This window comes from Pteropus vampyrus, unplaced genomic scaffold (assembly GCF_000151845.1).
Source record: "Pteropus vampyrus isolate Shadow unplaced genomic scaffold, Pvam_2.0 Scaffold80, whole genome shotgun sequence".
NCBI classification, from domain to species: domain Eukaryota; kingdom Metazoa; phylum Chordata; class Mammalia; order Chiroptera; family Pteropodidae; genus Pteropus; species Pteropus vampyrus.
In genome coordinates, this window is record NW_011888861.1 from 427,093 (window position 1) to 454,316 (window position 27,224).

General features: G+C 33.4%; 1 protein-coding gene and 1 pseudogene across 9 annotated transcripts in view; both read right to left on the reverse strand.

Annotated features, from left to right (window-relative positions):
- Positions 1 to 27,224, reverse strand: part of CDKAL1 (CDK5 regulatory subunit associated protein 1 like 1) — a 459,847-nt gene that overhangs the window by 413,783 nt on the left and 18,840 nt on the right. The window lies entirely within an intron of this gene.
- Positions 25,282 to 25,400, reverse strand: LOC111741620 (annotated as a pseudogene).

Consider the following 27,224-nt stretch of genomic DNA (forward strand, 5'->3'; position numbering starts at 1 on the left):
ATGAAAATCTCAACATATAAGATTTGTAATTTTTGAAGGTTTATAGACAATTAATGACTTTTATTATCTCAGTTTCCTACAGAACTCCCATCCCATAATGAGAAAAAGAAGAGAAAGGTAGAAAAAAAAATTTTGATCCCAACAATTTGATCAACGGCAGCTTAGAGCATATCAACTGCTAGAAGGAATGATCATATAGGTGCTGATGGACTCAAATAGATATTTCTCAATATATTTTTTACACAGCAATCTCTTAAGCATTAAATAATGAAATATACTATTTAAAATGCTAACAGAAATAGAGCTGAGTTTGAACTTTTCACTACTTTATTTCCAATCAGTGGATACTACAATATTATCATATACACTAAATTCTATGAAGGAAGTGAAAGCATCTTAATCTTATTCATCTTTGTATCACCAGGGCCCAGGACAGTGCCCACCACACAACAGAACTCATATACTTGTTTGTTGCCCAAACGTCACAATTACTTAAAACAAAGTAAAACTAAAAGATAAATTAGATCATTAGATTTTAATCTCTCTACTAAAATTAAACGAATTTCTATTCATTCTTTAAGGCTTAATTCAAACTTCATTGTCTCTACAAAGCTTTCTCAAGTCCTAAAGCTGAAGTCATTACTAGTTTCCTCTATAAGAAATCGTCATTCATATGCCAATAAGAGTATATCACCTTGACCCAATTACTATTCATTAATTAAACATTTATTTAGTGCCTGCTACAGGCTGGCAACTATTCTAGGCTCTGGATGACAGAACAGTATCACCATATGAGACGCCTGCTCTCAAAGAACTTAACATTCTAGTGGGGAAGAAACAGATCATGAGCAAATTAATACATCAGGCAGTGATCATTATTCAAAGGACATAAAGGTTTAAAGACAGTGTGAGGAAAGGATGCTATTTATATAGGGTATTCAGAGAAGGACTCTCAGATAAGATAACATTTGAGCAAACACCTGAAATATGGGAACACAACAAGTGTATACCTGGAAGAAGAACTTTTCAGGCAGAGAGTAAAGCTACTGTGAGCACATGCTTGGTTTCTTCAAAGAACAGCAAGAAAATTAGAGTAACAGTGGTAGTAGGAGATGAAGTTGGAGAAGAGGGATTCAGCTTATCTAATCCTCACAAGTCATGATAAAAATTCTTGCTCTCAATGTGGCTATTTACATAAAAATTAACTTAAATAAAATTTAAAATTCTGTTTCTCAGTTGCACTAACCATATTTCAAGTCCTTCTCAGCCACATACGGCCAATGGCTGTCATATTAGACAGTGCAAAACAGAACATTTCTATCATTGCAAAAAGTTCTACTGGACAGCCCTGTGAAATGTGAGCAGAAGACTGAGATAATCTGGTTTAGGTATTCGAATAATCTCTGACTTCTATATGGAAAAAAAGCTTGTGGGTTTGGGGGGAAGCAGAGAGATAAATCAGGCTACTATTAGGATTTAGACAAGATGATGCTGGCTTAGGCCAAGGTAATGGCCTAAGCAGAAATGATAAAAATGGTAGGAATCTGGGTATGTTTTAAAAGTAGAGCCAGGATTTGCAGTTAGATTCAATGTGGGATGTGGAAATGAGTAGTTATCCTTGATTCCAAAATTTTGGGGCCAAGCAACAAAAAAAATGCAGATTCCTTTTACTGAGAAAGGAAGACCATGGAGGAGCAGATTTGTGAGGGAGACTAGGAATGTCAGACATGTTAAATAGACATGTCTACTAAAGATCCAAATTCAAATGATATGTAGGCATAGAGTCCAGGGTTTGAATGAGATTAGATTTGGAAAAATATATTTGGGAAGTATCAATATATAGAGAGTACTTAAAAGCTGTGAAGCTCTGTAAAATTCCAAATGCGTGAGTACAGGTGGAGAAGTAAAACAAAGAAGTGCCTTGGGGGCACTCCAACACTTAAACAGAACAATGAGGAACCAGCAAAGATGACAGCAAGAAGAGTCAGTAAAATGGGGAAAAAAATAACTAAGAGGGAGTGGTGTATGCAGGGGTTCCCAGTCTCTGGGCAGCAGACTGCTTTGGGTCCACAGCCTGTTAGTTACCAGGCCTCACAGCAGGAGGTGAGGGGCCAGTGTGCAAGTGAAGCTTCATCTGTATTTGCAGCCGCTCCCCAGTGCTAGCATCACCACCTCAGCTCCACCTCAGTTCATCAAGCATTAGCTTCTCACAGGAGCATCACCAGTCCCTAGTACCAAAAAGTTGGGGGCTGCTGGTGTATAGGAAGCCGAGTGAAAGTATTTCAAGAAGGAAAGAGTGATCAGTATGTCAAATGTTAACAGATAAAGACTATAAACAATCAGACGTGACCGTTGCATTTGGCCATACAGAGGTTACTGGTGAATAAGACAAGAGTATTTTTAGTAAAGGTGCCAGATTGGAGTAAATTGGAGACAGAAGAGGAAGCAGCAGGTATAAACAACTGCTTACAAGGAGTTTTGCTACAAAAAGAAGAATGAAATGGAATAGCTGGTGAAGAATATGGTGTCAAGGAAGGAGATTATTTAAGATGGGATATATCACAACATGACTGATGATAGGAGTGATCCAGTAAAGGGGAAAAATAATCTAACAAATAAAGGAGAAAACTGCATGAGGAATATCCTCGAGCAGGGGAGATGGGTTAAGTGCAAAAGTGATAAAGTTGGCCTCAGATGGGAGCATGGACCATTCATGGAGTGCAATGAAGGGATCACAGAACATGTACAGGAAGAAAATTCATGCAGGTAGGTAGATTTGGTATTGGGGATTCATAGATATTCTCTTTTGATGGTTCTAAATGGCTATATGCTTTATTAGACTGACAGCTTTTCAGAGGAATGAGCTGTTTTAGTCATCTTTATATTCCTAGCACCAGCAAGCTAGCACGTATTAAATTATTCAAGAGTTCTATTGAACAAATACATTTTTAGAACTACCTAACTACCCAGGGACCTCAGTTTCAGCCTTAACTTGTACAAGACTTACCAGTCAGTTCTGCACTATGAACATTCAACATTTCACAGGAGAAAAGGAGTCACAGCTATCACCACCCACAGGCCACCCCACCTCCTTCCCCATGGTGCTGTTGTACTCAGATCGGGGTGGGAGGATTGTGTCCAGCCTGCATGTGTAGGAAGTACTTTCTTCCTATTGGGTTAAAATCCCCAAATGGCAACTATCCATTTTTATTTTGACCGACCCCCTAGGACACTAGTCTGTTTATTCTTTCTTCTAATATAACTGAGTCCCTTTGCCTTTAAGCATACTACAGAGTGCCTTCTCCACTTAAAGCAAACCCCACTCTTGCGTGGTATTTCCCTCCTAGCCTCCCAGACTGACAGACGCTACAGACTCTGGATTAGAAAAAGCCTTTAGAAACTGTACAGATTCTTAAAATAAGAATGAGATTGGAAACTAAATATATAAAATGCAATTCAAGTCCCTGAGCCCCTAAGAGTAAGGATATTGAAAACAAATCAAACATGAAATATGAGCAGTAATATCAGAAGAAAAAAAAGGAAACCTGCAGAATACTGCCAACATTACCAATGTTCATTAAAGGGACAAATTCATACCCTCTAATCTGGATACATCTGGGCTGTTTCCTATACTTACTCTCCTAACTTAAAGTAGTATTTTTAATAAAATAAATTTAGGCTTATTAAATCTGTTAAAACTAGATAAAGGTTTAAAAAATTTTTAGTCTCTCAAAAAATTTTGTTAGTAAAAATTGTTGAGAGGAATCATCCTCTGCAAGAAACGTGCTGAAACTAATTAGATGGGGAGCTTTTACTAACAAAAGTGTCTGATTAGATAAGATAATGCAAGATAATCTATTATATCTATTGTAACAATACCATTCACACCACTATAGCTAAGACTCTTAGCATTTCCATTATAAAAACCTGTTTTTCAACTCTACCACCTGCCATCCATTAAAAAAAAAAAAAAAAAACTGTTCTCCCAGAACATTCAAGTCAAGTGTTGATCCTGGAAACATTCTACCACAACTACTAAATGTTTTGTTCTTCAGATAATCATGCAAGTATTTTAAGAGTGTACTATGTCTTTTTACACTGCACAGGTCCGATTTCAAATAGTAAAGTTTTAATCTGCAAGCAAAGAGCACAGAAACATTCATTCCAGAAATACATCAATATGTACTGGAGGTCAATTTCATAGAATCTTAACCACTAGAACACTCTCACACCCAAAATATGAGTTACAGATATTTATGAAACTGAATACATCAATCATGATAAATGTCCTTCATTTAACTAAAGGAGGAAAAAATCAAACAAGGTAATATCAAACAGAGAAATGTGAAAATGAACAAACAGGTAAAAAAAAAAAAAAAACTAAATTCATGACAAGGAAAAGCAGTATGCAATGGTGACAGTATGGCAAGAAAAAACTGGGCTAAAATACAACCTATCCACTCTCTCCAAGAGGTATTAACTAGCTACTAACAAATGCCTAAATGTAAGGGACAGTTTATTTTTCCCAAAAAAATATCCCTCAGAAAAGAGGGAATTGTTTTGTATTTCTAATAAAGTCTTATTACCCGGAGTTCCTACTCCCTCCATTTCCTTATTGTGACAGAGAATGACTTGGAGAAGACACTCTCCTGAGCGACAGGATCTCTGATAGCCTAGAGAAGTCATCTGAATCAATCACCTGAAATAAGCAAAAATGGCTGCAATGAGATTTAATCCTGATATAACTCCCACAGATATAACTTCACACTGGCAAGTACTGGGTTTCAATGTAAATAAGCCTTTCAAAGATTAATTTTTAAAGCATTATAAAAAGTGGTTATATCATACAGATCAACATTTATGTCTCTACAGGAGGAAAGACAAAACCGACTGCTCTTTAATTATTAGAACAGGCACCTAGGAGAAAATTTCCAGGGACCACATCATAGATAGATTCAAAATATGTTGGCTTTCAAACAAGTCAAATAGAAGTGAAGTAGACTTCACTTCACTTCTGAACTAAACATAAAGCTATTTGACAATTTCATCTTCATTCCTAAAGTTTATATATTCCAGCTTGCCAAAACACTTTATTTAATATTCTCATTAGGAAAATGGGGACATCACCTTATATTGGGATCATCTATATCCGCCACTTGAGATAACTAAAAAATTAAAAAATAAAACTAAATCTTTTCATTTAAATTATTTCCCTCAGCACATAGCATTATATCTCACAGAAATGCTGAAGAGTTAAGCAACATGTTAAAATTCATATATATGAACGTGTCTCTGTAAAATGTCTCATGAAAAAACAAAAGTATTTTATCACTTACATACATGAAGAAAATACTTCCTCCTCAAAAAGTAATTATTATTTTGCTATATGTCTATTTTTCAAAATATATTTATCTATATATCTATACACATTTTAAAAGAGGAGGGGGGCTGGGCTTTCCAAAGCTAAGGTTCTCAAGAGAGCTTTGTTGTATTTCTCCAAAAAGATTTAGCATTCATTTTTTGAAAACCACGCTTAATCCTAAACATAAAGTTAATATATGTACAGTGCTCAGAAAAATGCTTAACGCCTAGTAAAAGTTAAGTAGATTTTGAATATTACCATGAATTGCTAAACCAAAACCTAGATGTTAGAGGTTGTGACATTACTTACTGACTTCTATTTTATTGCAAAAGGCAAAATCTGCAATTTCGAGATATTTATTATAAATCATGGATAAAATAACACCAAAACTGGAGATTGTACTTTAATGATTACTACAGGCACTTTGTACTAGCTGTAACTCTTCCGCTGCTCCATTCTGAAGGCTGCTAAAGCAGTCATCATTACTGTCTGTCATACTACTTGGATCTAATACCCACACTTCATGAGCAACAGCATTAAAAACGAAGGTTAATGAAACTTGCGATACATTAAGAGTTTCATACAGTGTATAAAATTTTTCTTCAAATATTTACCTAAACTCTAACAAAAAGAATTATATTTGGTTTGCCCAAAACATTAGCTTCACACCTTTCAAATCTTAGTAAGATGAATGCTTTATAAGAATAAAGGACAGAGCTTTATCTATGTCCCCCACAGCATGTAGCTCAGTATATTTTACAAAGTAAGTATACACTAAGCAGGCCCTATGAAAATGACTCCACATAAAATTCAAAGAATTATAAGGCTTCTTACTAAACCAAATACAGGCAGCATATCTTATGAGTTAGTATATGGAAAAAATACTGCTTTACAAAAGAATTGTGTATTTAAAGCAACCTTCACCAAAGAGAGGGTATATGGTATATATATCAAAAAAAAAATAAAAGTAATTTCAAACAAAAGAAAAGAAAAAAAAAAAAAAAGGAAGACTGCAGAAAGTGTATAATAACTCCATTCAAGGTTTTCACAACATCCAGTGTTATAAGTTAGTAAGAAGCAAGGTGACCTACTGCTTCAAGAGGTGACACTGAGGTTCTGAAAGCTGAGCTGCAAAAACATCTGGGCTTCTCCTGGGAAAATAACGTTATTTATGATGAAAAAAGTGTCAATGAAACTGACCTAACCATTAGTTGAGGAGAGAGACACAAGGGCTAATAGCCCAGCAATAAAAAGTTAAAATACTATCCGGAATACTTAGAAAGGTGACGGCCATAAACAGCTTATGTTATAACCTGGAGAGGGGAGTTAGATAATAAAAAATAAAGGAACAGCATCTTTAAAGACCAAACAGAAATCAAAAGGATGAAGGGGCAGAAGTAACAGTGAAGGCCTAAGTCAGGAAAGTAACTAGCAGGCCCACATGGTCAAGAAGTGGAAATAACAGTGACCCCTTAAATGATAAATGGATGCATTCTGAGCCCATTCCAAACTCATGAGTATTGAAAGTGAAAGAGACATGTAAAAAGCTCTACTAAGTTCACTCAGTAACCAAATGACTAGAATCTGTACTCCAGCCTTCTTATAGCTGATTCCTATGTACATTATTTTTAATTCTCATAACTCTATAAAACTGATGTTATTCTTATAACAAACTATTAAATGTCATTGACTTTCTGGGTGCTTGAAAATAATTGAAACTGTAAACACTAAATTCCCAAAGTAAAGGACCTAGAGCAAGGTGTGTCCAATCTTTCTGAGTACAAGGACCCCACATGGTGATATAATACTTTCAATTACCAATGACTAAGAAAACACATACATACAATCAGAGACCTTCCCTATAATAAATCTGGTGAGTCTCTCACCCCCAGGGTCTACAGACAACTAGTTGAGAAACACCAATCTACTAATACATACAGGCTTGAATAAGCACAACATTGGTTGCATGATTAGCTTTGTTGAGGCTTAAAGTACTCTTTCTATTACTCCCACAGATTTCAAACTGTAAGTAGTTCCTTCCTAAATATACTCCCCTGCAGCAAAAAAAAAAAAAAAACACTATAATTTCAAGACCTATTTCATGAATTACACAAGTCATAAAACTAAGTCCTAATCATTACATCTGTTTGGATAGTGTCAATCCTTACTAACCCTCCCAATACTCACCCAGCATCACCACTAGGATGAAGGAAAAGACTATGGTTGGGTATGGGGAATTGTGGCAAACAGTGTAGTGATTAAAAGTGTGGGCTCTGAAAGCAGCCTGCCGGGCTAAGAAGCCCAGCTCTACCCCTAATACCTATATGATTTTGGTCCAGTCCTTCAATCCCTCAGTGCCTCAGCATCCTCATGTGTAAAACAAAGATTAAAAAGAAAAAACACATTTAATTATACCAGTCAAAGCTGGACTGGTATAATTCTAAACAGAAAGATGGGCATTGCATTAGTATAAGCACTTCGAAAAACTTAACTCTGCATATGTACAAAGGCTATTTCTTTGCAGCCAGTGTAAGGGGAATCTAAACTAAGCCATTGCACTGCTTTCTTTCCTACCCAATGCCTCTTTTCTATTGACCTTTTATATTTTTCTTCTTGGTTCATATTTTAGCTTATCAAAATCAACAATAAACAATGCTCAGTCCTGAGGAAAAGATTAGAATTTTAGAACACAAGATAGCTTTTTTTTTCTGGCAAACATCAAGTCCTTTATCGGATGTCAAGACTTTCACCAAATATGTCTCTCACAGAGAGCTAAGTAAACAGATAACTGCAGAACCCAATATGATAATGCATGTAAAGCACTTAGCACAGGAGCTAGCACTCCATAAATGTGAGTTGTCATTAATTCTATTAACAATACTAAAAAAGCATTACTCAACATCTCAGCTTTAAGGTAAAAATAAATTTGTCTGGTTGCTAGTGTACACATTTTTGTTGTTAGAAGAAAATGGAATTTATACATGCAACAACCTAAATGAACCTCGAAAATAGTCTGAATGAAAGAAGCCAGACACAAAAGGGTACTTAGTATATGATTCTGCTTATATGACCCCCATGAATAAGTGGAAATAGAACAGAGAGCGGCTGCTGCAGAGGGGATGGGAGAGGGAGGATTTACTGGAAAACGGTACAACAAAATTTTCTGGGGAGATGGAAATATTCTCTTTCTTCTTTAGGTGGTGGTATATAGGTGTATAAAATGGAGGAAAATTCATTTAACTAAATAAACACGTAAGAGCTGTACATTTAATAAGATATAAATCGTACCTGAACTTTACAATTTTTAAAAAGCAAATGCATCTGTATATATTCTATAATTTAGAGTAGGAATGTTATACATAGGCGATTTAAGAGAGGGAAAATTAAAATAATTACCTGAGAAATATGGACTCAAGGACTTACAAGTTATGGTCCAGGGAAACAAATATATGTATTTATTCTTTTTATAAAAACTACATCTAAGAATAAAACCTTTTCCATATGCATCCTATTTACATCTCTCTTATTGTCTCTCTTAGTTGTGATCATTGGCTAATTCTTCCAGTCATCTCAGACAGTCTGTAGTCTATGCTTACACCACGATACTAATAGAGTTAACAAAAAAAAAAAAAAGGACTATGAATACTCAATCAAAAAAGCAATGTTTTTATTAAATAGACCAGCAGCTGTGTGAGCAGAGACTTGTAAATGCATCTGTTCTACGGGATTTTCTGTTTAATTCAATTTGTTCAAATCAGAGCAGCAAGGCCCTAGAACTATGGACTAGACAAGGAAATAGTTTTGCTAAATAGAATCCTTCATTAAAATGGTGTTTGTTAGAATAGAACTGTACCTATTCACTCATTCACTCATTCACTCATTCATGCAACAAGCACTTACTGAGCACCTATTCCATCCCAGCCATTGTGTGTGGTGCTGGGAACACAAAGATGAAGCACAGCTTGGTAGAGGTGACAGACATCTGAACAGATGGTTGTAACACACTGGCAGGTTCAATATACACACAGGCCTAGGGTAGTACTATGGAAGCACAGAGGAGGGGAAGATTTCCTTTGCAGGCTGAAGCTATTCTGGAGTGAACAGGCAGAAAGGGAGAATGAAAGTATATTTCCACCTAATCCTCACTCCATATATGAGTGAGCTTCAGTTGTATCAGTACTGTTTTATTCTGAATCCGGGTAAGGGGTGGTATATAGCTGTTCCTTATCTTATTCTTTTAGTCCTTTTCTCTGTCAAATATTTCCTAATAAGAAAATGTAATGCAATCCACCAAGTAGTGCCTGTAGACTTTGAAAACCTTCATCACCAGCAGTTCCTTCTTCCACAACAGATAACTTAAGAGTTGCCAGGGTCGGCTCATTAGAAACGAAGGCAATAGGGAAAAGAGATAGGCCTAGGCATTCTCATGATGGCTGCATATGAAGCCCAAACAGGCACAATGGAGTAGGCCCAAGACATCAAATATACTGTAAAATTAAGAAACAAAACAGATGTATAGAACACATTCCAACTTCATTTTATACACACACAGAAAAAATAATTAGAATATATACCTTTGCCATAGAAAAAAAGTTTATCACAACTAATTCCATTCATTCTGATCACTATTCTCTCAACGTTTATTGAACACTTGCACCATGCCACCTATATACAGAGAAAAGAAAGTTCCTGGCATCCAACAGGAGGAGTCAGTCAAGCAGGTGAGTCAACCTCTGGAGCGCAATTGAGAGACAGAGTACAATAAGGACTGGCAAAGATACACTGCAAGATATATGACAGGGAACATGGGGAAATCTTTACCATCTTCACAGGTCACACCAACAAACCTTGGAAATTCTGCAAAATATATATGGGAAAGAAATCAAATATATTCTTAAAATATATTTTAATTATTAAAAATAATTTTAATGCACATCATAATACTTGATATCAAAGGGTATAAGATTTTTGGTAATGATGGAACATTGATTATTCTCCTATTCCATAAATAAGCAATCACATCATCTCACTAGTACCTTCTAATAGGGGGAAAAAAAGACAAAATTCTAGAACTCATGTAGAAGTTCAAGGTGCCACTATCGTGCTGAAATAATACTGCCTTAAACCAAACTAACTAATGGGAATGTGCTAGAGCCTTTAAGCAAAGGCAATCTTCTCATGACTGGAGTAACAGGTAATACGTTTACATGTGTAATATAACTCAGTTACTTATTATTTTACTGTTCTTATACATATTAAATGATCAGTCTTCAAATCAATTTTTTGGAATTTCTATTTTTCCATCCTAAAAAAAAAAAAAACTTTAATATAAAATAAATCATATATATACACACATATACACACATATATAGCTAAGTGAATTTAAGGTACTTTTAAGGTGAATATTTTAATTGACTTTCCTCTCTCTCCTCTAATTCTACTGTAAATCAATAAGCTTATAAGAATAATGCTGCTGCTTACACACCAGTGTCCTTCTTATGCTTGAAATTTTAAAGGTAAGGAGCAAGACAGATTGGTGATGTTTTGGTAGAGTATATTGCCATGGAAATGACTGGCTTGTTCCTTGTGAAGCACCATTACCTCATTGCAAATGAAAAAAGGAAAAGGATGATTTCTGAGGATCCAACTCAGAGAAAAATTAATAGCTAAGGGGAAAAAAATCCAAAAACTAAATAGACAATTTGGAAAATATTGCAATGTCAAATAGTATATTGAAATGTGTTCAAAGAGCTTATAAAAGCTTGACCTCCAAAATAGGAACCATGTAATCAAAAAGAAAGATATAATGTTCATGTGAAGGTAAACCATTCAAATAGCATGGCCTTGTGATTTCTAAATAAACACAGTATAGCCTCAATCCTGACAGACTCTGAGCAAAATCCTATAGCTACAACATAAAATTAAGTCCACATCACACTTTTCCCTTTCTAAAAGCAGCCTGTTTTTTTCCCCCTTTTTTCCTTTTTTTTTTTTTTTTTTTTTTTGTGCCCCTGTTTATACAGCTTATCCCTTATCACACTGACAAGACTGGGAACCACAGCAGATGGTCCCCCCAGACATAATTCTAACAGGTTTTTTGTGCAAACAAAAGATAAAGAAGGCTACAGCAATGATTTACTGATATCTAAAGTTGAAAACTGACAAAACACAAACTGCTTTTTTCTTACTGTTTGAACTGTTTATCCTTTAAACTACTAAGATAGATATGGCCAAAATTAAATATGATTTTAAAACTACAAAACCAAATACTCAGTTTTAACCACCATTAAGTTTTGTGTTTCAGTTACCAAAATGTCCTAAATCACATTTTTTAAAAACACTATGCACCATTCTTTTTGTACCAGCAAAAGTGTAAAATATTTGTAAATTGATCTTATAAATCCTACTTGGTTGCTATGTTTTAAAATAAACTACTCATCTGGATTTTTCTTAAGCAAGGAAAATGCATTTGAATTGAAAAACTCCAAAATATTTTCTCCAAGAAGAACTAAAGAATGAACTGAACCAAATCTGGAATCTTGGTTGTAGGGCTAAAGTCTATTTCTATTTCAAAATTACCTACCAGGTGAATATAACACAAAACCAAATGGAATATGTCCCCAAAATTACTCATCCTTCGAGATTAAAGTTTTCACACCATAAAACAGAAGCTCCCTCATGACAATCTAATTGCAAAGAACACTGTTTATATGGTATATCTGAAAATCCAGCAAGAGCCTCAAATGATAATATATAATGAAACTGACAAGCATCTGAAATAAACTATCCAGACATCAAGCAAAAACATACCAGACAGACCCACAGGGCTTTTTTAATGTAGGTCACGATTGTCAGACCATAGCGAAAATGTGGTGACCCCTGATAAAAATTAACCTTGATTATATGTAATCATGCACATATTTTGCTCTCAGTAACCAGCCCCCTGAAGTAAGTCCATAAAGCTGTAAGAAGTGGATATCACAGTCTACTGTGAAATATTTTTCACCAAAGAAAATGTCTGCCCATCATATTTGTATCAATGGAGGTATAGGATTAGCTTCCATCAAAACAGCCCAAGACCTCTGAGACTACACAGTACTGCTTACTTTCTGAGAGGTCTCATTACTTCAACAAAATGTACTCTATAGTATGTTTGCACAGATGTCTAAGACACCATAAAAAGCTACACATGCACACTTAAACTCCTTTATCTTTCTAGAGGTATAACATGGCTGCTTTTTCACGGGCAAATTACAAAAGCAAGCAAATTAAAATCAGATCAGAAGTAAAAGGCCCAATCACATAATTTCTTATATATTCTTTTTGTAGAAATCACTCACAAAGTATCTGACTGGGGGAGACGTGGAATTAAAATGCTGATTTTCCAATTAATCCAAGCTAATGTATCCTTTCATGAAACCTTACATGAGGACAAAAATTCCCCATGCAGCAAAAAAAAAAATTAGTATATTCATATGATATAGGCATTTTATCTACAACTAGTTAATTCAGGTAGTGACACCATAATAGTAATCAAGCCAGCATTGTAAATTTGAACCAGCAGCTAGTTACACTGCCTTCCACAGGCATGAAAGAGATGTTTAATTTTGCCAGCCAGCCAGCCATTACACATGAGAACTGAAAACAGGACCAAGTGAGAGACTATGCTCAAATCAGTGCAAATCCATTACTACTGGAAGAGCAGTGGGTCAAAAAGTTCATCTCTATCAGGTAAACATCATTCAGTGGAAACGATAGGTATTCCCTGTACAACATTCCCAAGTCCAATCTAAATCCACTGCGCCATGGGTTAAGCAATATTTTCCTGATCCAAGGGATGTCCAAGATTCAGGAAACTACAAATATATTAAGTACAATCTTACAATTGTTATTTGATGGTCTCTATTCTAAGACAAATATCATATATATTTCTGAACAAAAAATAAATTGTCGGACATAGAAAAATCTAATTTTGAATTTTATTAACAACAGTATGGCATTTATTATAACTCTAAGACAAAATATAAAGCATCATGCTGATGTAAAAGATATCATTTAAAATAAATGCAGCATATTTTCTTTAAATACATATTAGGTTTACTTCCATCTGCCATCTTTTTGGAGAAAAAAACTCCCTAGAGCTGAAATATGTTTGCTAATAAATGTAACTTGAGATTTTTCTTTGAAATTAAACTGTAAAAGTGTTATGAAAACTGTCTTGATTACATACGGCACCAATCACATACTATTCTCATTATGGTCACTATGCACATATTTTTAATACATAAATAACAAACATTGACAAGCAAGGTAAAATAGTAACAACATTAAAATCCACAATGGAATATTTCAATTTAGAAAAGCAGATCTCACATACATTTTGTTAAAGGCAAACAGGATATGTGCAACAATGAGTTGTGCAACATGGTCCTTAAAATCCTGAACTTAATAAATGTCAACATATTAGTAGGAGACTCTGGCTACAAGCTAATTTAATACTTAAATGTTAATATAATTTCCCCATTACTACATCTGCCATGAATGTCTTTTTAACCAGTAAAAGCAAGCGTAGAAAATGGTATGCAAGAAAGAAAAATGCTCCAGCAATATTCTTGTTACATATTCATAAATACACACTATTTCCAAACCTAGTTTATTAAAAATTACTACTATACGTTCAAATATTAGTGATTATTTGAGCAGAAAAAAAGTGAGAAATTAGTAATAAAAAAAAAAGAAAAAAATCTAAAAATAATATAAGTGAAAGTAGGCTATTATCTTGCCAGGCATAAATATATAAAAACAGTGTGATTTTATTTAAAACATGCAAAGACTAAATCCTAAAATAATTAATTTCTTTAGTGAGTCACAAAAATAGAACTGGATAAATCTTGTTACAAATACTGCAATGTGGACCCATACATATAATAAATAAAGTATAAGAAAGCACTCAGCATTTCTATGTAAACTGCTTCTGAAGGATTATTATGGAATGCACACACTGGCTCAACTTAAAGTGTTCGGGTTTTAAACATTAATTTACTTTGACTATGTGCATGTCAAAATGAAAGATTGCTGTCTGGATCCAGACATGCCATATTAATATTGAACACAGGCATTCACTTCAGGTCAGTAGTCACTCCAAGTCTACTTCAGCAGGTGGTAAAAGTAATGTACTCATTAAAATGTATGTGTTACAAGGTTATCTCCCCCAAACAGCTCTCAAATAGCGGTAGCCTTGAAACTTAAGCATTAGATATGCTAGAACCAACCTCTAATTGTCACAGGTCTAGAGAAAATTGAACTTATTCTCGCTACCTGATAACCAATAAATTTAGTTGCTTTCATCAGTATCTTGAGAGTAGTTAGAGTTTTAAATTCTGTGGAGCCAACCTGACTGCTTCCAACATAGTTAAATGTTCTTGAACCAACCTACACAGATTAGAATGTCATCTTAGATCTAGAAGCCAAAAGTGAGATTTTTCATTTTGGATGCCTCACTGTATTGCTTAAGTAAAATTTTACTCCTTTTATTTTTATTAACTCTATTCAAATTATTTTCCCCTTTTCCAAGATAAATTTCAAGTACAGCAGCATGAGTAACTACCCCCAAAAATTGAAATACCTTTTTTTTTTACTTTTCGCTATCAAGAATAAATCTTTTGCATTTATACCTGATACACCTAAACTTGAACAAGATCATTCTCTAGCTCAGTCGTTCACTTTTCTCACTCTCAAGTCACCCAATAATTTCCACTAGCAGATAATTCACTTCTTCATTTTAATAACATTTTTAACTATATAAACTATGTTCTTTGACTCATTTGTAAATGAAAGCAGACGGGTCCCCAAAATTTGTAATTAATCATTTCACACTTCTTCATTTTGTCATTATCCACCCAATTACTAGATAAAGGAAGGACCAAGAGAAGGACAGGTCAACAGAAATAGGGAAATTGGAGCCTTCTTACAAGGATTAGACCGTATCTGTCTTGTTCAGTGCTAAATACCGAGCACCACAGGCACATGACAGATAGTTAATGAATAAATGAACTTATGAAGAACAGAGAACACTGTAGCTCAACTCACTCATTTTACATATAAGGTTCAGAAAGATTAAATGGCTTGGATAAGATCACAAGCCAAGTTGGTCAATCTTGCACAGAATCTAACTCAACAGATGCTGCTTTAACATCAAGCTTGTTCTAATTCTCCTGCCTATAGTACTTATTCTTTAAGCTCAACACAATCTTCTCTCTACAGATTTACATAGGTTCCCCCCTTGTAGAAATATACCTGGAAAGCACTCCTTTCCCAATCAGGGGGCGAATGTTTCTATAAATTCCCATAGCAAGAGAATATATTCTAGGAGAATATTTTTTTTTTTTGATTTTGAGAAAGAAGTGGTGTTTTAATAACAAAAGATAAAGAAAATGCCATTAATCATTAACTACTTAAGAAATTTGTTTCAAGAAAAGGGAAGAATTGGAAAAATAAATAAATAAATGCCTGGGCATGCAAACTCAAAGACACTGAAATTACTGATAGTTCCTTGTTTGTCAAAAAAGAAAACTGAAAGAACAAAATAAAACAGGAATGATGCATTAAAATAAATATTTGTTACAATTTTGGAATTGTGTGTTGTGTATATGCTTCTGAATAATGTGAATGCTGTTTATACTTATATATTAATAAATAATATATTAATGATCTAATTAATAATATAAATAAATACTATACAGTCTGTAGTTACATACTTTCAAAAGTTTTAAGAGGAATTTAGTGTGTCCTGGAAAATGTAGATGTTCATTTAATGACGACAGATAAAACCAATAATGTCTTGATCCTCTAGGAGGATTTTAAGATCTAATGGAAAGATAACATAGGGAGATCAAAGGTAGAAAAAGAATCCATAGAAGTCCCAGCCAATGTATTTTAAATTTACTACAATATTCTGTAGTACTAAAAGAAAGCATCAAAAGACAGGACTATACGTGACAATTTACTTTTTCAGTTTGTAATGACGACTGCTGAACTTTTAAGGGTCTCTAAAATAGTCAGGATTTCACTTCCACAATTTCATTCAAATGTGAGAAATTTCTTTTCACTTGCAACAGATAAAGTGCTTTCTAGAAGCTTTCACTGTACCCAAATATTTATAAGCCCAATCAATTCCTTTCTTACTGTAACAGACTCCCACTTTCTGGGGTCTTGCAAGGTTCCAGGAACCCTCCAACAAAGATCTCCGCTTCCTCACAGCTTTCAGATAAAAGATGGTAACTACCAGGGCCCAGAAGTATCTCTTCTCTGCTGAAAGGTTAAAACTTCTACATATGACCTATCAGCCACTTTTCTTCCTTTTTAGTTCTCAACCCTCAATTTCCTCTTATCTAAATTATCTCAAAAAGGTATGACTTAACTATATGAAAGAAAAAAATTCTAGTGATTCTGAAAGACTATATAAAAGTAAATTTAATACAACCTACTAGACTTCTCACAAAGGGAAATCACACTGGGAATGGGAAAAGAATCTTCAAATTGGGTAGCTACTTTCATATTCAGATTAAGGATTTTTCCATCCTCCATAACATCTTTAAGTTTAAAAAAGCATAGCACCAGAGTTAAGTATTCCAGTGGCTGGCAGTCAATGCAAATTAGTATGACATGTTTAGACATCAGGTGTTCCATGACTTACACCAACAATGAAAGCTAACTCCAAATGCTCTTGACCAAAGTAAAAGCATTTCTTTGGCAGGTGACAGAAAGAATGATGAGTCAGGAAGAAATACTCAACACTGGCCAGATGCCTTAAGGTATCACCAGCAAGAACAGGAAAATTAAAAGAACCAATTGAGGAAACTAACAAAGAACAATGTACCTATTTTATTCAATCACTTTAAGCAAGAAATCCATACTTAAGCACCCATGAATCACAGTATTTGTTAAGCATCAATAAGGCCATTTACTATAGTCAAGCTCATAAAGGGTCTCAAAATTTTATAAAAGATTACTTGAACTCGAAAAATGCTAAATATAATTCTTTCAGGAGGTAAGAATCATCAGTTTTACACTGAATATTAAAAAGAGCAAAATAAGAAACCAAATCTATGCTCTGTAAAATCATTCAGTTAATTTTACTAATTTCTCAATAAATGAAATGAACGTTGGTATAAATTCATTCGACAAACACTGAATGCTTATTATAGGCCAAATATGGTAGTAGGTACTGTGAATACAAGAAATCGGGATATATCTGTACTCAAGTTCAGTCTAATAGGAGAGAAAGACATGTAAATAATTCCAAAAGTCTAATAAGTGCTACAAGTAGAGCTAAACTCAGTCATAGTGGTGTGTTAAGGAAGAGCCCGATCTGAGGTGTGTTAGGGGACAACAAGGGAAGGAAGAGTGGAATTAGAAATGTTCAAGGATTTCACACCTGACATTTCTTAATATAGTGCTTTACCACTTTCAGAGTTAGACAATATGAGTGAACAAATACGACCCATCCCTCACACTTAGGTCCCTCATAATTCTGGAACAGTCAAAATGGATTATTCCATAGATGAGATTTTTAAAAGCTGTAAAAAGATAATAAGTTCACTAATAATCACAATTATCTTTGAAGAAAGACCTCAAATCTTCCAACTCCTAACCTCTTATTCCTTCTAATAAATTACTCCATTCTGTCTCACTAGTTCCCCAAAGAAGCCATTTATTTATTATGTTACTTCAATATCTTATTTTGCCTCATTTCCTAATTAACACTCACCAAGAGAAAAAGATGTGCAAGAAACAAACACATAAAACTAAAAGACGTTTAAATAGATTAAAATGGATTAAACACGTTTATATCAAATTCCATTAAGTTACCAGTTCATTTCATAGACTCAAATCTAAAACATTTATATATAATGGTGTTTTCTTTATTAACACTTAATATAATATTAGCTAACATCTCTCGACCATTTATTATTTTTCACAACTCTGTAACCCATTTTAGAGACAAAGAATCGCAGGCTCACAGAGGTTTGAGAAACACGTTTTCAGTTATACCAAGTATACTAATTTAAAAATTACCTTAAGTTTTTCAGACATTTGAGTTGACTGGTGTCTTTCAGTTCAAGATGAGACCCAACAATGGAAGAGAACATCCTCAAGACAAAGCTAAAGGAGCATTACACTTTCAGATGAAAGGCTAAATATAAAAAGAAAAAAATCCCTCCTAGTATAAATATTTATTGTAGAAAAGATAAAAATATAATTTATAAGGAGAAGTTTCTGTGGATGAAGAAGGATAATAAATGAATCGAGTCACATAAACTGTTTTCCTTCTATGAAAATTTTAACAAATTTTAAAAATATTTTAGTTCTCTCATGTTTTAGCCCTTGGTTGTCCTTACCCTATCCTCATCATAAGATCTTGAAATTCTTGACCACATATAGTATTCTCCTTCCATGAGGAATTTTAGACACATAATCAAGTTTACAGAATAAAAAAATGGGTGTAATAAAATGACTGACTTCTTGAAAACTGCCTATTCTGTCTATTCCTCATTCTTGTGATATTTTCTCATTGACGTTTAAAAAAAAAAAAAATCAAAAAATGTTAATAAGTCCTTGCTTAATAAAACCAATGACCCAACTCTCTTTCCTAATTAAAAGCTGACAGTACTTGGAGGACTAACAATTTTCAATGAATGTTCAGATGTAACAGTCTTATTAAAATTATGTCTATTTTATAATTTCCTCTATTATTAATGCATGCTTAAAGAAACTGATTCTAAAATACACTTTTTCTTGTTCTTTTCCAGTCCTTGACACAGACTGGTGAGTGGTACTATGGATTAACAAGTATATTCAACCAACACAGATGACTGAAATTAAAAAGCTATAACATATTAACATATCTAGGCCACACAGAAGGGTCATGAGGTAAGATCATCAGCATAAATTAGCACATTATTATAAGGCATCTAAAGGAGCATTAGATGGAGCCTGCATGATAGATATTTTTTTCTTAACGAATATATAATGCTGTTTGACTAGACTTAATAACAAGTATTATTTGGAGAAAAAATATTGCTTGTATATCACATTTGACTACTTCGGCTCCTACCTTGACAGTCAAATGTGAAATTACAGAGAGCCTGAGAGTGGGTCAAGCAGGGGAGAGAAGAGGAAACCTGTTGAAAGCATTTTTGGGACACCTGGCTGTCTTGCTCAATTTAGTGTCCAGAAACAAGTTGTTTTCAAAGTCATTCTGAGTACATTTTTGCTTTTTATAATTTCTTACAAAAATCTGAAATCATTGAGTCATTTAGGAAAATAAACCTTTGTTATTTACCATATCCACAGAATTTTACAGCTACGAAAATAGGTAAAATAGCAGATCAGTGCCTTGCTATGTAATTAAAACACTTTTTTAATCCCTACAGTAAGAATATCCTAAGAGTATGGCCTCTGAAGCATTCAAGTGTCATTTTTTTCAATTTTTCACACTATTCACAGCTCAAAGAACAATTGGTAAACACTGAAAAAAAATGTTTAAATGATAGTCTTTAGCTCCTGGAACAGTTGCTGAATAATCAAGTCCTCCTTTAATTATGCATTTTTAAACAGTTAAAATAAATCACATATGTATCATATTGCCAACATCAACAAAGGCAGCAACAAGAGTGAGCATTTAAATATATAAGCACATACACTCATAGGAACATAAAAGAAACCTCTAAATGCCAAGTATGTCTCCAATTCTCCCAAACTATATACATTTAGTAACTGAGACAGTCACTTCAGAGTTATGAGGATGAGTTTTAAATAGGAAAAGATTTTAAGGATTAGTAACTTAAAAGTGATATTTAAGGAAAAAACTGAAATGTACAAGTTGACTTGAAACATTTTCTACTTTGAATAAAATAAATAAATAAAAACAGTGGAAACACTCTTGAAATTATCTAAGGTTTCGTCACATTATCTCTAAAACAAGAGTCAAGCATTTTATATTATTAACAGAAGCATTCTGTGCTTTCTTACTTCCAGTAAAAATCACTAGCAAATTCTGCTTATACTGAAACAACTCTAGATAGCTTTAATTGGACATAAAAATACCCTACTTGTATTATCTTGCTTGGGTCATAAACTACATTGGTCATAATATGCTCTATGAATGAACAATCAGGAGGTCTTCACATAACTGTATGGGAAATGTATTTGCCATATCCTGCTATATAAATAATCCTCACTTCAAATCAAATTCATATTATCTAATTTTTGCATTTCTCACCTAAAGAAGCTATTCATAAAATTTAGATACCCCTTTTATCACACCACTGCCAGTAGGAAACTCAAGCAATGAAGGATTTTGCTAAATTTTCAAAGGTATTTTTAACACAAAGTAACATTCCAGAATGGATAAACCTATGTGGTGTGACCTAAGAGTCACACAAATCATTTCTTTATGGCTGTTATGTTTTAATCACTGGATTGTTTTTAGAGGCTTAAAAAAAATTAATGGTTTTTGCTATACAAAAGCAACTATGTTTTCCATGAAACATTAGCTGTCACATTAATACAAGGTTTTATCATTAATTATACTGGATTATACAGGAGTTTATAGCTACAAAATGATTGTTAAATATCTAAAATTCCAAACCATAAAATAAAAATAAAACCTGGTCCTTGTAAACCTTACATGAATTAAAGACCGATTTACAAAACAGAAAATTAAATGTAAAAAAAATATAACCTCAGCTTAATATATTTGCGGATAAAACATCCAACACATTTTTTTTTTGTCAAAAAGCAAATTAAAATATTAAACACAGGTAAACAGTGCCACCTTTTGGTATATTTAAGAACTAAGCTCCTAAACTGTACAAAAATAACCTAACAGTAAAGCAAGCAATTCTCAAACCATCAATTTACAATTTAATAACACTGAAGCTTAATAAATGAGTTATTTATTTTTAAACTTAAAATTATTTTTGAAAACTAAAATATTATCTCATATTTATGTTTTCACTTCAATTTCATGAAGTCAGGAGAGAGTATCATTTCATTTCAAAGAAAATAGAAGCTTAGAAAATTTTAATGACTGATCCAAACATCCCTCAGTTGAGCCACTGCTGGATCAAAATTGCTAGTTTGTAAGTTGCAACATTAATTCCTTAAACATTATATAATGAGTTAAATCCATAGTTATATCCATAATTATCCTGTTTTTTTTTTTATTCTGTGTTACAAGTAATACAAATACTTCTATGTTGCAAAAGATTTTGCAAAATAATTTTATTGCTTTTATAATGTATTTTCTATACATTTAGCAAGGAAAGATATTTGTTTAAATTATTACATGAAGAATACACAAATACTGACTACATTCACATAGCTGTTTACATTTCACAAATGCAACTCTTACTCTATAATATTCTTCCTATCTATACCAACGGGGAAAAAAAAAAAAACAACTTGCATTTAAAACTACAAAGGGTTCTATTTTTCCCCCAGAAAAAAACACTCCTTATTTATAGTTTGCATATAATTTGTAACTTACCTAAGTCACAAGAATAAAAAGCTGCTACAAATGAGATGGAAATGATAAGCTTCAAATACTGTCCCTAAAGCTTCTTTGCCTTAATTTGATCTCACATTTAGATGTCTGTATACCATTTTCAATGTCTTCCATTTTTACATCTCCCAATGATTTCCTGAATGGTTTTCTTAGACCTTAAAATATTTATGCTGTAACATTCTCACAGTTCCTTTATTTTTATAAGCTAAATAACAATTCAGCTGTCACATGGAAAGAAAATATTCTTAATGATCTGTTTATTTTTGATTCACTTGTTGCTACAAACTTTACTCAAATTGCAGTCATCAAGGAGTTCTTTATAGAGATTTCAAAATCACAGTTAATAAGTAATAATGTGAAATTACATAGCAACTCAATTAAAAATAAAGCAAAAAAGAAGAAAATAGCTAATATGATGGTAGCTAAAATAGTTACTGAAAATACTAAAAGAGTGAAAGCAAAGAGCAAGCCACAGGGATGAGCCATATATATCTGTGAAACAGAATTCCATGATCAAATGCAATAATCAGACATTAACTCAGAAATGTACTTAGGTGATTAATTAGATTCACTTCCTGTTCATAACATATTCAAGAAAAAGCACAGTTTAAGACTTGAAAACTGGTAAACTTAGCTATTTCCAAAAATGATTTAGTGGGAAAGACCGAATATAATGCTAAGAATAAATTTTTGAAGGATTTCATTTCACCCACAGCTCTTTTTTCATCATTATGAGGGCTGGATGGATGCTCACCCTCAAGAGTAAACAACATTCCAGATCTTCTCTAGAGACTCTTAATTTCCTTCCCCTCTTTCAAATGGATGAAAGTCTCATTTTAAAGACCCTTACTTTTATTTCTCTCTGCTTTATTCCCTGGGTAAAAAGGGAAAAAGAAATGAGAAACTGCCATTCTCATTGCCATACTTACACTATGCTCCCTTTCACATCATTGCACATAACTCAACATCTGAATACAAGTCGCACTCCAAGATCACTGCTCTCTGCGAGTACACAGGCATACAGACAAATACATGGAAATATATATAACCAAATTTTATTAAGTTTGAAGGAACATCAAAATTTCTAATACTGAATTAAATTCCATTAAATTGAAAGCAATTACTGCTTCCAATTTAATAAGAATGGATTAAATTAGATCTCAGATTCAAAACAATTTGTAGTGTCCATGTCAGGAAAAGTGATAGTACGAGGATCTTATCCAAGATCCGTCAAGACTATGCAGACTGGACTTGACAGCCACCTAAATGGGATTCTACTGAAAAACTCAAGGGATTCACACATGCACAGACATACATGCCATGTTTATTTAACCTTTAGAATACATTTTTTGTTCTTTTATAAAGAATAAAGTTACTTCAATACATTATAGTGAAAAATCTTTTTTTCACTTCTTCACCAATGCATACACACACAAAAACACACGAATTCCTATTTTGTGCCAGGTACTATGTTTAATGATGGTAATAATACCAAACACATTGAACCCTTTACATGTATGTACTCACATTCCATTCTTAGAAAGGACTACTATTGTTGTCTTCATCAAATAAGTGAGAATACTGAAGCACAGAGATACTGTCATTTGCCCAAAGTCATATAACTAATAAATGGCAATAGCTGGCTTTACAATCTGGCTTAATATTAATAGCTGAATACAGTCTGCTCTTCATCACTAGTCAACAGTGTCTCTGGTGTCAAAGATTGACGATGACTAAGAAGGAACTCACATGCCATGGGAAAGAACATGCAAAACAGATAAATTATCTAAGATAGCAACGAGCTGTGGTACCATTCTCTCTGTCTCTAAGTCAGGGGAAAATAAGCTAAACAGCATCAGTGCAGCATATACAAGAGTTAGGATCTAAAATGATCAGATTAGGTGATGTGATGTACAGTAACAAATACTGCAAAAAAAAAAAAAAGCCATTAAATCACCCATATATATTAACCTTAACATATGTTAATAGGTTTGAGGATTCATGAGCAAATCAAATTGCATCTTATGCAAAAGTTAGTTTTTAGTAAGTGTAAAAGTAATCCATGGTAAAGGTAACAAATATTTGTTCTTAGATTCAAAAACTCTCACCTCAGTCAGCTCCTATGGGCAAAAGGACAATGACCACATTCTAAGACAAGCACACAGTCAGGGCAACAGAGCAAGAAAGTTATCAAGCAGTAAGTCAATGAACGAATTATTCATATGTGGTCTCTAGCACACATATTGCCGGCTGATATCTGCACAGGACCATGCTGCCTCTGAAAAGGTCAATTTGTCCAATTCTTATATAAATACTAGTGAAAGTTTAAAAAGCAATAAATCATAAAAAATTAAGTGTTAACTAATTTAATAACATCTAATAATTTTATCAGAAGACTATCTGTATCATGAAATTCACTTTTCACGTCTGTAGTGATCAAGTAAGGTAATGCTGCCATCTATTGTCCAATAACTAAAAATACATCATTCTTTAATCCAAACCCGCTAAAATTTTAAAGGCCAAAAGAACCAAAACTATTTCACGCATACAAGTATCAACATCTCAAAAAATGTTTTTCTTCAAAATAAAATATGGCAATGCAGAAAAAAGATTTTTTTGTGTAAAGCTTTCATGGTAATTTATCATCTACACATTTTCTTTAAAACATTAAAATTTAAACACAGGCTATTATTTCTAAATGAATTATCCAAAAAAGTTTTATAAAATCTCAAATAGTAATTTGACTCATTAAACAATTAATCAAATGTCAAGTTTCTAAAAATCTATGGGTCTGTGTTGATTCGTCTCTCAAAAAAATTCTAGAAAATACTTTAAGTGGTTCAAAACTAGAATGCCAGCAACTTTGAAAAGTCATCTTAATACAATTTAGCACTCCACAGTTTATTCACACAAAAAAATTAATATGACTACACATGAATTGCAGTATAACTATTACATGCTACGAGAAATGCAAAGAGGTTCGAGTAATCTAAAAAGGTCAGGCCAAAAGTGAAACGGGATGAAAAACGATCTTCAATTTCCCAAAGAAAGACAATAAAAAAGGTAAACTTTTCCCACATCTACTAGTAGAAAATTGAGGAAAAAAAGTTTAAAACTTTTATCAAAGTAACTGAATGACCATGTGTGAGATATTAACTATTATTGGACATTCACTTATGACGTAATACCAGGATAAGAAAAATTAGCACCTGGAACCAAAATATTTTAGAATTCACAAGAGCGAACTAGATTTTGTCTTTTTTTTTTTTAAATGAGACAACGCTTGGTTGATCTCACAGACTGCAAAGACTTTGTCATTTTACAATCCCTTATTTTTTATTTTATTTTATGCCTACAGCACCTGGTTTTCCTACGTGGTCTCCCATCCAAGTACTAAACACGCCCAACCCTGCTTAGCTTCCAAGATCAGACAGGATCAGGCTTGTTCAGGGTGGCATGGTCATAGACTAGATTTTCTCTTTATCTCTTTAAAAGATGAAGATTCTAATCGACCATGCAAGTTCACTCTCAAACATAAAAGAAAATACTGCTTGGGACTTTTTAAAAAGTTGACACTACTAAATCTGTATAGATAACACACAATTTAATATAAAATCAAAACCAGGGCCACTTAATGGAGCGTTGGTTCAAACACACATAGTTTTGTTTCATCTCATTACAAGAGGAGATTCTTGGACCAATAAGATAAAATAACAGAAACCATATCTCTCCATGCCCTATTTAAAGAAGGGGGGAAAAAAGCCCACAATGTAAAGATGAGAAAAATTGGCAAGTATCCTATTTATATCACATTAATAAAGAGTCCCAACACCCCTTTGAAATGTATTAAACTATCTTTTTGAAATAGCACATTCCACTAAAGCATTGCAAAACTTAAACAAAAATTTTAGCATTATAATTTAAATTTTAGGAACTCAAATAGAAAATCTTATTCAGTTTTTTATTATAAAGCATAATATGATTCCTTATGTAATGAAAAGCAATTTCCCCCCATTTCTCAGTCAACTTGGACTCCTTTTAAAATAAGGACAATCTCCTTAATAAACATTATAGGTAAAATGAGTAAATTTTATGATTAAATTATATTCAATAAAGTTTCAAATTTTTTAAAATATAGAAAAACTATTAACCACGATACACCAATTAAGCTATGCAGTATCTTTACCACACTTTCCTCAACAAATGTACATATTCAGCTCCCTTTTCAGGTCACATACCAACATTATTATACTTGTACAGGGTATATTTATCCCTGATCACAAAGGCAACAGTGATAGTTTTCCAGAATGTTATGCATAACAAATGGCAATTAATTATATGTATCAATGGCCTTCCAAATTGAAGCACTTTTAAGACCTAATTATTTATAAATGGTTTTTCAGTTACATGTCTCCACATCCTTCCAAATGATGGGGTCTTTCATTCACACACACCCACATACATGCATACACTACTTCTCTTATATTGACTTTCATTTCAATCTTTGGTTTTATTTAGGAAATCAAGTATGTCCTCTGCAATTTCCAGTTTAAAAATCATATTTTAACCCCTTTAAATTGCTGCTCACCTTCCACAACTTCAACCAATGCATCTTTTACTTTGTCACCATTCCCAATCTACTGTCCTCAACAAAAGGGAAATGTGGTGTGAAGAGCAACTTTTCTTTACTTGACTCCTTCTGAGATCCCAAGAAGCTTTTTCCCAACTCAGGCTAGCCATTCCATAACTCTAAGTATAGGATTCCGAAACTGCATCTACCTAAAACACAAGGTCAGGTTAAAAAAAAAAAAAAGGCTGTCTTGTTCACACATTTACTGCTTTAATCCAACTCTTTACCATATACTGTAATGCAATGTGCCCAGAGGTCTCATTTTACATTTAGATATCTCCAAATTATTCTCTCTCACCAAATCCTAACGTGGGGAGATAAAAGGTAAGAAAGCTACCAAACCTCTTTAAGACTTCTCTCCTTGAAAGTTGAGTTCCTTGGAGAGGTCTGAAAGAAGGAATACAGTTCAGTGATCCATTAGCAATTGTCATCCCTACCACAACTGGTACATCTCTCTTACTTCGTTGGAAGTCACACCCTGAAAAAACGTCTACTTCTACTACCTCTGTGCTGTCAGATCCTCATGCAAAACCAGCTTTTAATAAAAGTCTCAAGTTTCTGTATAAAATAACTAGAAAAAAAAAACTTATAAAGAATGCTCTTAGTATTTCATGCCAATAACCTACTAAGAATATTTTCAAAGTAACCAAGAAGGAAAGGTG